We start from the raw sequence: 13646 nt of genomic DNA on the forward strand, positions 1-13646 counted from the left end.
TGGTAACAGAAGCCAAGAAGAATTGGAGTTTTGAGGGCAGAGTAATGTTTCACCCACCTGGGGCTCAGAGTTCTCACAGCAGAGACTTTGCTCTACTGTGGAGCCCTTCCTTTCGTCTTGGAGAGCGAGCTATGGTTTGCACAGGGCATAAATGCGATGCGCTGTGGGCTCCTCTCTTCCTTCCGGCCCTTCCGCCCTTCCGCGCTGCCCTCAGAGCGCCGGCTCCTTCTCATCGTGGGGAGGAGGGTGAGCGCAGGGGCTCCGGCGCGCGGCTCTGCGGTGGGAATTCCAGCACAACTGAAATTCCTAACTTGTACGATCTTGGCTGCTTCCTTCAGTGTGCTCCTCTGTAAAACAAGTGACTTCTTCGTTCACAGGGCTTTTGTAAACATAAAGTAAGTTATCAAATGCAAAGATTTAGCAAAGTGCATGACATCGCAAAAGCACTCGATGTAAATTTTTTATTTTTAAAAACTCATCTACTAATGTAAAACGATCCTTAACTCGTGGTTGTTACGAAGAGAGACAGTGGCTGGATCTGGATCATGAACTGTATTCTGCTACTTTTCCCCTTAGATCGTTATCAAAATTTAAGAGTCAGAACGGACCTTACCTTATTCCGGTTCTGTGAGAAACTATGTTACTCATCACGCGAAGAAACCGAGGTCCACTGGTTGACTGACTTGCCCTCACCATCCAGCTAATTCCCTAGCAGTAGTAGGGAAGTAGTAGGGAGTTAACTCCCTAGCAGTAATAGTAATAGTCCTGTGACAGCTCAAGTTTCCGAGATTTTCCACAATTTCAAGTCACAAAATGCAGCCTCCACTGGTTCCGGGAGCAGCACGGCAGAAGCTGCCCTGGGTAAGAGTTGATGAATTCAGATATTTCAAGTCTGGTGGAGCTTTGAAAGGAGACCCAGTGTTCTGGCTTCCTGCCTCAGTCACAAAGCTGTGAGGACTTAGGAATTTCTTCTACAAAGTATGAGTCTGCAAGATATAACTCTTTCTGGCCTAATTTTCAAACTCTCGGGACCGGTATTAGCTTACTACCGTTGTCTAAACAAAATATCAGATCGGATGGCTTCTACATCAGGAGTCTATTTTCACAGTTCTGAAGCCCGGAAGTCCAAGACCGAGGTTTCAGGAGGGTGCGAGTCTTCTGCGGGTCTCTCCTTGGCTTGCAGACGACCATCTCCCCTGCATCTTCAGACGCCCTTCTTCTGTCCGGGTCGTTGTCATAATGTCTTCTTGTCATAACCATACAGGACATGCTGGAAGGGGCCACCGAAGGACCTCATGTTAGCTGAGCTGCTTCTTTAAAGGCCGAGTCTCCAAGTAACCGCATTCTGAAGTGCTGGGTGGTGGGACTCGAATTTAGGGAATATAATTTAGCTCATAACCGGGTCCCAGCTCTGGTACCTTAGAAAGATATGCCATTGTACTTATCAATGTTTGGGACAATTACACTGCATATAGGAGAGGGAACTGTGGAGAGATGGATGATAAGGAACTCTGTATAATTTCCCCTCTTTCAGTGCTGGAACATGGACTTTTATGATCAAGTTTCCCAGATATTCATGAATCTAACTTTTCTCATCCGTAAAGCAAAAATTCTGACCTGAGTTGCAGAAGCAAAGCAGAAGTCAGTATTTGCCCAGTATCTCAGGATTCTAGAGGAATGTGATCCCATCTGCCCAAAGCATTCCGGGCACAAGGTACAGCTTCAGTTATATTGTGAACCAAGTGTGCTTCGTGGGGCTTACATAATCACCTATTGATCCTCTTCTGAATGTTACTTACAGGGAGGCATTAAAATGTACTGACATGATTTATTTGATCAAAAATACTCTACTTTTCCATACAATGTGAGTTCAGGTAGTATTCTGTTGTCAGCACTGCATTGAAAGTCACCTTACCCCTTCACAGAATTTTGTCCTCCTAGAAATACAATTAAATTAGTGTCTGGTATACAGATTTTTTTTTCACCTTAGAAAAGTTTCTGAGGGGGCTGGGGATTTAGCTCAGGGCACAGCTCCTGCCTGGCAAGCACAAGGTTGTGAGTTCGATTCCCAGTACCAGAAAAAAAAAAAAGAAAAGAAAAGTTTCTGAGCATTGCTGATTAAAAATATGGGCAAGGATAATTGTTTCTAGGAAGATGTCCAAAGGTAGAATTTGTCTACATTAATTTTTCCTTCTCTATTAGTGAGAATCCTTCTTTCTGATTTTCAAGTAAAACACACTTACTCTCATTTGAAAGAGACACGCAATGCCTTACAGACGAGGAAAGCAGCCTCGAGTCACTGGCCCACGGTCACAGGGCTCCTCCCCGCGCACTCAAGACGCATCCAGGGCTGCGTCACTCTCTATTCTGGGACTTCTACTGTGATGCATTGTTTTCTCTTTCAGGGCCTTTTTTTTGCCATAAGGATTTAATAACCTAAAGCACAAATAGTTCTGGATCGGGTACTTTGTACAGCTATCAGTCCCCTTTGTGTTCAAGTAAGATAAAATAAAAAAGGAACTCAAACGGCTTTAACCCCTTCTCAGGATGGCAGCTGAATGTTTGCCAGTAGCAAAGGGACCAAACTGCACAAAGAGGTGGCTCTCCCTTTAAAGAAAGAAGTATTTCTAAAGATTCCACCAAGCCTTTCCTTCTGTCTTACTGACAATGGTTAGCTCGGATGCCCGCTCTTGAACAAGTCAGCGGAATGACGTTCATCTTCGCCCAGTCAGGTCCAAGCTGAGCTGAGGCTAATTCTCCAGTCCACACTGACACTGCTGCCGTCAAGGGCTGCAAGATGAAGATGAAGCAAACGTTCACACAGCACCAGCTCCAACCTTTTCGCATTCCTTTTGTCTGTATTTGAGAACCCTCTGTCTGCATTCTAGTGTCCTCAGGATCCTACGTTTTTATAGGACAGTGAGTTTCAATCCACTGCTAGAGGAGCAAACTGGTCCCCTTGCTAAAACAAAATCATCCCAGTGAAAAGAAGTCCTTAGCCAAGCAGATGAGTGAAATGCAAACCCTGGGAAGCGTGGTAGAAAGGGAGTTCTCTCCAGGAAGTTCCTTTTAAGCACTTCACCTCTGGGGAAGGTCGTCACTGTCCTGTAAGAGAAAAAAGGGAAATTGGGACCCCATTTTTTAATTTTAATACTTAAGAATCTGGAGCTGGGCATGGTGGTGCAGGCCTGTAATCCCAGCACTCAGGAGGCTGAGGCAGGAAGACTGTTGTGAGTTCAAGGCCAGCCTGGGCTACAAAGTGAGCTCAAGGTCAGCCTGAACTGCATAGCAAGTTCAAAAAGGTAAAAAAAATGATAAAAAAAAAAAAAAAACCCTTAAGAGTCTGACTTTTTGAGTTTTTAGAGGTCAGACTTTGCTTTTCCAACCATTTTATTCTTTACATCTTTTAAAGTTTTTAGTGAACATATGTGTACTCTTTGGAAGGGTGTTTTCTTATCGCTAAAGTTCTGTATTCTGAAAAGGATAAGAAATTTGCATCCCTGGATCATCATGACCAACAACCCCAAACAGGAACTATGCCTATTATAAGGTTTTTGAGATCAGTTATAGCTTAAAAAAAAAAAAAAAAGAACATTGAGAGTGGAAACTCTTATATTTTGAAAAGAACCTTAGATATCTCATAGAAGCATCATTTACAAAGCTATTTTTAGAATGTATGGTAGATTATTACTTTTTCAAACTGTTAAAGCTCAGAGTAAACTAATAAAGTTGTAACTAATATTTAGTAACTCATTAGCTATCAGCAAGTTATTATTTACTGATTATTTTAAATAACTTCAAATATCCAGTTCATTTACTCAGCATTACAATGCTGTTTTTTCATCTTAAAAATGAGGAAAATGGTGCTCATGGAAATCACATTGCTGGGAGCAAGATCAGTGCCAGTTAATCTAATTGTTAACCTGAGTATCTTAAGATGACCTGGAGAGGTGACTGGATCGTAGGTTGTTGTACTTGTCGGTGGACTAATGCACTGACTCGACGGCGGTCAGGAGGCAGACCCAGCTGGAGGAGGCGGGTCACCGGAGGTCTGCCCCCGGGGGGGTATGTCTCCCACTGGCACGTGCCCCTGTGCACTGCTTCTTATGCACCACGAAGTTAGCATTTTTGCTCCACCACGATTTCCTTCCTTTCGAGTCAGCCTACCAGAGACTAAAAGCTCTGAAGCCACGCGCCGTCTCAAACCTTCCTTCTTTAAGTTTGTGTGTCTGCAACGCAAAGTTAACGATGCAGAAAACTGGAACCGGAACGTGGCGTCGTCGCTGTGACCACGGCTGATCATGTTGTCCAGCCACTTTCAGAAGGGTTTACAGGACGGGTGTGGAGCGGCCTGGAGAAGCAGGCCGGCATGAACCTTGAGCGCTGTACGCGGAGACGCACGGGGAGTTCCAGTGCGAGACCAGAGGGCCAGAGTGCCGGCAGGAATGCAGAGCAAAGGCCAAGCTTGCGAGGCTTCCGAGGGGAACGGGAAGTGCACCGCGAGTGGGGCGAAAGGCCGGGCACGTGGCAAGTGGACAAAGGGTCTTCTGCTGGAATGCTCGAGGTGAGCTTAACGGGTGCACTTTAGATAAGCATAGCGGTCACTTCCACCTGAGGCACCTCTGTTTTTCCCATCCCTTACTCGCCCTTCAATCCTGCTTCTCTTCCTTATTTACAAAAGCTTTGTTTCCATTTTTCCCCTCTTTCTCATTTTTTCTTTTACCTCCCTCCCGTCCTCTCCCCCTCCGCTCTTCCTTGTTCCCCTTCACAGCTGAGCATTTTCTTCCTTTCTCATAATATCGAGTACACTTTCTGGTCCTTACTCAACTTTCAATTTCTCACATGAGTAAGACAATGAGATATTTACACATATATGTTTGATTTATTTCACTTAAGAGTATGGTCTCAAGATCCATCCGTTTACCTTGAAATGTCTCAAGCTTATCCTTCTTTATGGCTGAGTAATACTCCATTATATGAAAAAACCCACATCCTCCTTATCCATTCATCAACTGATGGACATTTGGGCTGTTTATAAGATTTAGCTATTGCAAACAGTGGTGCTACAAATGTGAGTGTGCATACATCCCTGTGGTATGATGTTTTCAACTGTGTTGGGAAGATACCAAGAGGGGGAATGGTTGGATTAAATGGAATCTCTAATTTTAGTTTTTTGAAGAATCTCTGCACTGATTTCCACAGTGGTTATACCAGTCTATACTCCCACCAACAGTGGAGAAGAGTTTCTTTTCCCCTAGAGTCCCCACCAGCATTTGTTGTGGTTGATTTCTTGGTAATAACCATTCTTTCTGGGGTGAGATGGAATCTCAGTGTTGCTTTAATTTTCATCTCTCAAATGACAGTGATGCTGAACATTTTTTCATATATTTATTTGCTGTTTCTATGTCTTCACCTGAGAAGTGTCTATTCACTTCAGATGCTCATTTTTGGATTGGGTCTTTAAATTCAGGGGTTCTGAAGCTTTAGAGTTCTTTATATATTGTAGATATTATTTGAGGAACAGCTGGCCAAATTTTTTTCCCACTTTATAGGTTGTCTCTTCACTCTGTTGATAATTTCTTTTGCTGCACAAAGCTTTTTAAGAAGATGAGATCCCATTTGATTCTTTGTAATATTTCCCTTGCAGTCTCAGTTTTGTTCATGAAGTCTTTGTCTACCCCTATGTCTTCAAGAATTCTACATATTCTCTCTTCTAGCAGTTTGGTGTTTCTGTTTTAATATTTAATCTTTGATCCATTTTGATTTTAGTTTAGTGAATGGTGAGAGACATGATTCTAATTTTTTTACTTTGTCCTGTAGAAAGCCAGTTTTCCCAACACCATTTATTAAAGAGGCTATCTTTCTTGCAGTGAAGGTATCTGGCCCTTTTGTTGAAGATAAGGTGGCTGAGTGTGTTTGTAGTTGTGTCTGCATCTCTAATCTGTTCCACTGATCCTCAGGTCTGTTGTTTTATTTTGATTTTGCCAGTACCATGCTGTTTTTACCACAGTGGCTTTGTAATATGATTTAAAGGCAATAGCTTTGTAATATAATTTAATATGACTCCTGACTTATCTTTGTTGCCAAGAATTGTTTTTGTTACTTTAAATCTCTTCTGGTTCCAAATAAATTTTAGGATTGTTTTTTATAATACTGTGAGGTAGTGCTATTAGTATTCTGATCAGGACAGTGCAATGAAATTGGAAATCAGTGGGAAAAGAAACCCTAAAAACTCCATAAACACATGGAAATGAGATAACATCCTCCTGAACAACCAATGGGTCACAGATGAATTAAAGAAGAAATTAAACAGTATCTGCAGTTAAATGATAATGCTGATCCACTCACATTTGAAAGGAAGAATTGAGAGGCCAGCAAATTGTCCCTGAGAGTGGATATGTGAAGTTATGAGAACAAAGCAGAGGGTATAGTGGAGACCCCAGGAAGTCAGACATGTCAGGAGCATGGAACACCTCTTGAGGAAGCCTCAGGTATTGAGTAGAGACAGCCCAAGAGAAAGGCATGTGGGCTGCAGCCAGCAAGGGCATAGGACTGGGGCCACCCAAGCCGTCCAGAACTCAAATCTTACCTCCCTGTGCCTTGGGCAGACAAGGAGCTATGAGACTTCATGTTTGCCTCACTAGGCTTCAGTCTTGTTGTGGAACTATTCTTTTCTGTCTCTCTATTACTTCTGTTTCAATGGAAATGTTCATCATTTATCTTGGGAATGCACAACTTCCTTTTGATTTTTATATGGATTCTCAGCTAAAATGTCTGTGTCATTTTATCTTGAAAATATGCAACTTGCTTTTGATTTTTTAAGCATTCTCAGCTAAGAGTTTGCCTTGAGTCTCAGAAGAGACTTTGACTTGTACTTTTTTTCAAATTTTATTTTAAAGAGTAAGTGGAACCCAAAAGGTACAGTAGATATTAAGAAAGGGAAAGAAATTGCTCAAAAGAAGAAACAACTGAGATGAGGCAAAGGAGAAAAAGAAAGAAAGAAGGAAGGAAAAAATATATATGTATACAGAAAGATAGCTGGGATAACTGTACTGCTGACTTGTACTTTTGAAGAACACTGGAACTGTTGAGATGTTCAGTAAGGGATTATTATAGTTTTAGTTGTATGCAGGATAGTCAAATTATATTAATCAGAATTATTAAATTGTTTTTCTGTTTATTGAGAGATTAAGTATGATTTGAGGAGGTGTGCATAGATGTCAAGTTGACAAGGGGTGGACTTGTGCCTGGTAAACCTAATTGTCAACTTGACTAGCTTAAGATACTCCTGGAGAAGTGATTGAATCATGGGTGCTGTATGCACCAGTGTATTAATTCACTGACATTCTTAACTGAATGTGCTAGACAGCGGGGCCCGGGGGAGGTGGTCACTGGGAGCACATCTTTGAAGGGCATATCTCTCACCAGTGCTCTTCTCCAGTTCTCTGCTTCCTAGCCACTGTCAGCCTAATGAGGATGAAAATCTCTGAATCTGTGAGCCAATTTAGAGTCTCTGTTGAGTTATGTGTGTTTAGATATCTTGATTATAGCAACAAAAAGTGGACTAATACAAGACCCAAACTCACAGTGTCTGGTCCAAAGTGTGCACTTTTCTACACTGCTATACCATTTTTTTCAGTTTCCAGGGTCTTTCTAGAAGTATCCCACAAAATTTCTTCACAAAACAGCTCTTCCCTCAAGAGTTAATTCTCTTGATTTCATCCTTCATCTCGTCATCTGTTTTTCCTTCTTATTAAAAAATGATGTTTGATTAGATTACCAAATAAATGTACTGATGTGATATTTTAATTGCAAAGCATGTGCCATTCATATCTTTTTTTTAAAATTTTTTTTATTTTTTTATTTTTTTGGTTTTTCTCTGGTACCAGGAACTGAACTCACGACCTTGCACATGCCAGGCAGGCGCTTTTGCCACTGAGCTAAACCCCCAGCCCCCTCATATCTTTATTTTGCAGAGAAAAAACAAATGAACTTTTATGTCCAAAATGTTTCAGCTGGGAGGAGGAAGTGTTGTGACACGAATCTTATTTTTTTTTCTGTTCTGTGATAGTGCTGTTACTTCAACATTGGAACATATTCTTCAATAAAGAAGAGCATTGTCCTTTGGGTTATCATGGATGAAAGGTATAAAGTGCAGCAAATGTCACAGAATTTGAAATCAAAGGAAGCTGTAACTAGAAGGTGGTTCATGCAATGCCCTGGTTTCTGTGCTCTTTTCCTACAAGCCCTGTGCTGTCTGCATTGACCCTCAGGAGCCAGGAAGAGAGGATGACCCAAGGAGCCTTCAAGTATTCCCATTACCCAAGGTGATACACTTTCATCTCTTTTATACATTGCAAGTTCACTGAATATTATTTTAAATACAATATTCTCCAGCTTAAAAGCTACTGCTTAAAAAAAAAAAAGCAAAATGAAAACAGTATGAAAAAATTTCTATTCTCTTCCAAAATTCAGACAAGGTAAACAAATAATTTTCTCCATGTCACACATTTCATAGCAGCACACAACTAGTAAAGCTATAACCCAGATCTCCCAAGTCCCCATCCCAGGACTTTCTCTACCACATCATGATAAATGCTACCTTCCTGAAGGACAAAGTCATTTAACAGCCCGTTACAGAAATGACAAACTGGGAGCCAGAAACAAAATCTTAAGAGAAAAAATAGGCCAAGTGCCATGTTGAGGTCTGCAAAGGCCATTTTAGTCTACTAAGGCACTGATTCAATTTTTCATTTCGGCATCGTTTGAGCTTGCTTCTTTCTTATATCCAGATACAACTCCTCTCTCAAGAAGCTCACTGTGGACAGTTATCTACTGGGGTAAGTAAATGAGACCCTTTGTAATGGTCAGCCTTTCCCAGCTATGCAGAAAGATAAATCACAATTTATCCCCCAACAACTTACCGAAGACATGAAAAATGTACTTTACCATTCACACATAGCCCTAAGTAAATAAAAAATAAAATAAACACATGATAAGTATGGAAACCATAAATGATTCAAATGTTTTTTTTAAATATAGTAAAACGTAATTTACCAGAATACTCAAGTAATGGAATGGTATATTTATATAACTTTTTACAAAACAACCCAAAGTGATTATTTCAGCCCTTAGAAAAATGTTTAAATGTAATTTTACTTATCCTTAAAAATCACTCTAATACCCTTCATGTGGATTTTTTGATATTCTAGAATATTCCAGTGCTTTTGGATGATAATTCTGAATATTAATTCTTACTATGTTCGGTAGGGTGAAGGAAATTGGATTTAAGCATGCTCACTACAGAAGGCTTTTTTATTTAAAAAAATCCTAAAACTTTATCCTTAAAGACTTCAATTACTTCTATGGGTGGTTACACCAGCATAACTGGTAGCTGAATTTCACCATGACCACACCTACTTAACAGTCCTATCGTGAAAAGCTAGAAAACTTGAAGAAATCTATTGGAAAACGATGTTCAGACATCAGATAACTGACAGAGCAGGACTGGGACCCTTCAGAAAAGGTGAACAAATGGGATCATCCCTTTGCTTGTTCTAGACCTTAGGTTTTTGCTTAGAGGCACCGTTTGAACTGTGGCTAAAGGAGGCTGGATGCGGATCATGGAGGTGTCACAGAACTGTGGAGTTCAGGGCTGGTGAAGCAGTGAGAATTTGTAGGCGAGAGCATTAGGAAAGAAATTTCAGCCAGAATAAGAATTCCAGAAATGTGCCTAGAAAGCCACTGTGTTTTTGAATCATAACAGAGTGTTCATACGATAAAATTATAATAGAATGGGGAGGAAGTACAGACAACATAAGACAAATAACAAACTTTTTTAAAAGAAAAATAATTCTCAGACCTCAGACAGGGCTTGGAAATGTTCAGTTCTCTTTGAACCTGAAGCATTCAGTGGATCAATATATTAGGATTAATGGGATCAGGATTAGGACCAGGGCTGAGCTGGGTCTAGGGTAATTGCTCTTCTACGCCTTCCATAGCAGAACTTATAAAACAAAGTTTAAGAGAATCAATCTGATTCGTGTAAGCGAATTGCCAAGCAAAGTTATTTATGGTGTACAGCACCCAATCAAAACTTACTTTCTGTACAAAGAAGTAGAAAAGTAGGTCCTTAATTAGGAGAAAAATCACTGAATTGGAACAGAATCAGAAGTGACAATGTTACAATTAGTAAACAAGGACTTGAAAATAACTGTTATTAGTATCCTCACAGAATTAAGGGGGAATGTGTAGGTGATAAGAAGAGAGATAGGAGGTTTTAAAACAGGAAATCTGAAGCTGAAAAATAGATTTGACTGTTGAAAAATCACTGGATACACTTACCAGAAACTTAAGCTTTATAGAAGAAAAAAATCAATGGACTTAAAGATATAGAAATAGAAACTATGTAAATCTAAGTGTATGTGGAGAAAAAAGTGCTGAAAATCTTTTTAACAGAGCTCAGTGAATTCTAGGACAATGTCAAGGGATCTAACACATAGAAGATGGAGTCCTAGAAAGAGTTAGGGGGTATGTAGAAAAAGGTTAAATAAATAAAGACCCCAAAGTTTACAAATACTAAAACTAAATTTCACAAATCCAACAACTCCAATGAGTATCAGACCAGATAATTACAAAGAAGCATACACCAAGACATTATGATAAGATTGCTAAATATTACTAATAAGATGAAATATTTTTAAAAATACAAAAAGCAAAGATTTCACATCCTAATAATGGTTCTTGTTTTTCATTAGAAATAGTGTAAACCAGAAATCAATGGAACATTATAATTAAAGCTCTGAAAGGAGAAGCTTGTTAGCATAGAATGCTACTTACAGTAAAAATATCCATCAGAAGTGAAGGTGAAAACATATTTCAAAGAAACAACATATGAGAGAATTAATTACTAATAGTCATGAACTATATTTAAAAAGATGTCTTTCAAGTGGGACAAAAATTATAGAAGATGGCAACTTGGATACAAAAAGGAATTAAGAATTCTAGAATTTGTAAATATTTGAGAACAAAAAATTTAACTTCCTTAATTTTTAAAAAATATTGACTAAGTGGGCAAGGCTAATAATGTATTGTGGGATTTGTAACATATGTAAAAATAAAATGTATGACAATAGCACAAAGAACTGGAACTCCTGCACAGCAGAAATTTGAACACAAAATGATACACCCACTTCGGAAAGTTGTTTGACAGTACCTCACAAAATTAGACATGTACTTCCCATATGACTTGAGAATTATGCTCTACGCTATTTACCCAAGAAAAATAAAATATGTGCCTCATGAAAACTTTAACAAAAATTTTCACAAATGTCTTCTTTAATTAGCACACATGTTCGTAGTGGCACAATGGGAATAAACCGAACGTACATCAGCTGGTGAATGATGAATAACTTGTGTTGTATCTGTCAATGAAACGCTACGTAGGGTTAAAGAAATGAACTATTGATGCATACGACAACACAGCTGATTCCCCAAAATGCTGTGCAAGTGAAATAAACTGGACACAAGAGAGTAAATGCTGAGTTCCATTTTATGAGAAATCGGAACAGACAAGGTGAACTCATATAGACATACCGTAGATCACAGTTACATCAGCTCAGAATTTGTAGAACATTAGCTACAAAGCGGGCGTGGAAAAACTTTTGGAGTGCTGGAGGTATTATATATTTTGGTTGTTAAGTGCATGCTATACTTTTACTACAAACTAGGCAGTTAGGAGAATTAACGCCATTAAGAAAGGCAGAATTATGATTCCGACAAACCTGCACTGGTTGGGGAGATCGGTGAATAAACACTCATGACAGATGCTGGTGAGCAGCAGGCTGGAGGAACGTAGGTGGATGAGAGGTGCCTGGTGATAGGCCATTACAGTGTACTGAAGCTGCTTTGGGATGTCCAAGAAGAAGTTCATATCCAGGCGCAGGGCTGAAGAATGATTAGGAATTTACCTAGTCAACGAGCAAGCAGAGGCCATTTTAGCTAAAGGAAACCCACGTGCAAATGTAACAAGGATAACACATGCTATTTTCATGTTGTAGGAGCATAAAATGTCAGGCTTGTGGGTGGGAGCCTCGGAGATGAAACAGGACAGGTGAACACACGCTACCCTGCAGACGGTGTTGCATCCTCTATGTTGGAGAGCGCTCTAGCATTGGGTGCTCTTGTTGGACGGCTGACCTCAGCTGGTTGTAGATTACCAGGCAGGATCCCAACGCTTACCAACACATTAGGATATTTAACTTCTACCAGGAAGTTGCTCTCTGATGGAGACCAGTATGAAGCAGCTCTGTGCAGGATTTAAATTAACCAACTGGCTTTCCATGTTTACATGTGAGTCTGTCCCAGGCCTAGGCCCCTTGTCTGGAGATGGGCAGTGGACTCATAGTAAGTGAACCTCTGTGAGTCACTGGTCCTGACTGACTGAGGCCTGCAGTGGTCTGTGAAGCTGTGATGCCTCAAAGGACAAGACAAGACCACGGATAAGGACACCTGGCTCCAACCTCATTTAACTAGATAAAGACTGTAGCTGCAGGCGTCTCACTCCTGGGTGGAGACCCTCCTGGAGACAACATAGTTCTCCTAAGCTAACATAATGCCTTACTTGGAGAAGCCCTTGAGGACTTCCAAGGTCCTTGAACAGCCTTGCCATCTGAGTCAGAGTCCAGCCTTTCTTCAGTATTCCCTGCCTTGTTCTGATAACTAAATAAATATGCGCTGCCCAGAGAAGAGCTTTGTCTTAGCTCCAGAGAATCTCAAATTCTGTTAGAGGATTTTGAACCTTCCGGAGCCCTGAGATCAAAGCACTTGACTCTTTTTTTTAAGCCTTCACTGTCCACTTGTTTAGGAGATTGTGGGCCTGATCAGTCTGCAGTATGTAGGGGATAATATGAATGTGGCCACTTTCTAGTTCTCCTTCACTTCCAGACCTAGAGAGCATCTGATTGACCGCGATTAACTTGCAGTTCTAACTCTAGTTACAAGGATATCTGAGGATAAAGATCATTGTTTTTCCTTCCCCTCAGAGAAGTTCATTAGAAGGTAAAAAAATAGATATGGATACTGAGCACCTACAGAGCCAATGTATCCTTTAGTTTTGGAATTTTGTATGATTACAAGAAATATGCTGTAAAGAAGGTGGTGGTGGAGGCTCACAGCCCATTATATGAACTACATAGTAATCACTGCATTATACTGTGTGTGAGCTTCTTAAGGCAGGATAAATATCACCTTTAATGTTTGTATTTTCAGTATACCATAGTGCCTGATGTATGATGAATGCTCAATAAAAATGAGTTGAACAAAATATAGTACTTCAACATCGCTGACCAAAGCTGTCCACTTATCTTCTAATATTAAAATTTCACCTACCTTACCAGAAGTAAAAGCCTGCTTTTTTATTCTTCTTTTAAACTTGCATATGTAAAACATGCATATGTACCCATCTCACTGAGAGTTATTTGCTGATATTTTGCTACATTTATCTTCTAAGAATAAAACGTTCTGCATAAATAAATCCCTGTTATCACATTCAGGAATGGAGCCCTGATGTAGCAATTTTACCTAATGTAAAGATTTTTATCTTCTAGCAAAAAAAATAGGGTCCAAGCAAGGATCCTATATTGTGT

This window comes from Chinchilla lanigera, unplaced genomic scaffold (assembly GCF_000276665.1).
Source record: "Chinchilla lanigera isolate Chin_1 unplaced genomic scaffold, ChiLan1.0 scaffold00034, whole genome shotgun sequence".
Classification (NCBI taxonomy): Eukaryota; Metazoa; Chordata; class Mammalia; order Rodentia; family Chinchillidae; genus Chinchilla; species Chinchilla lanigera.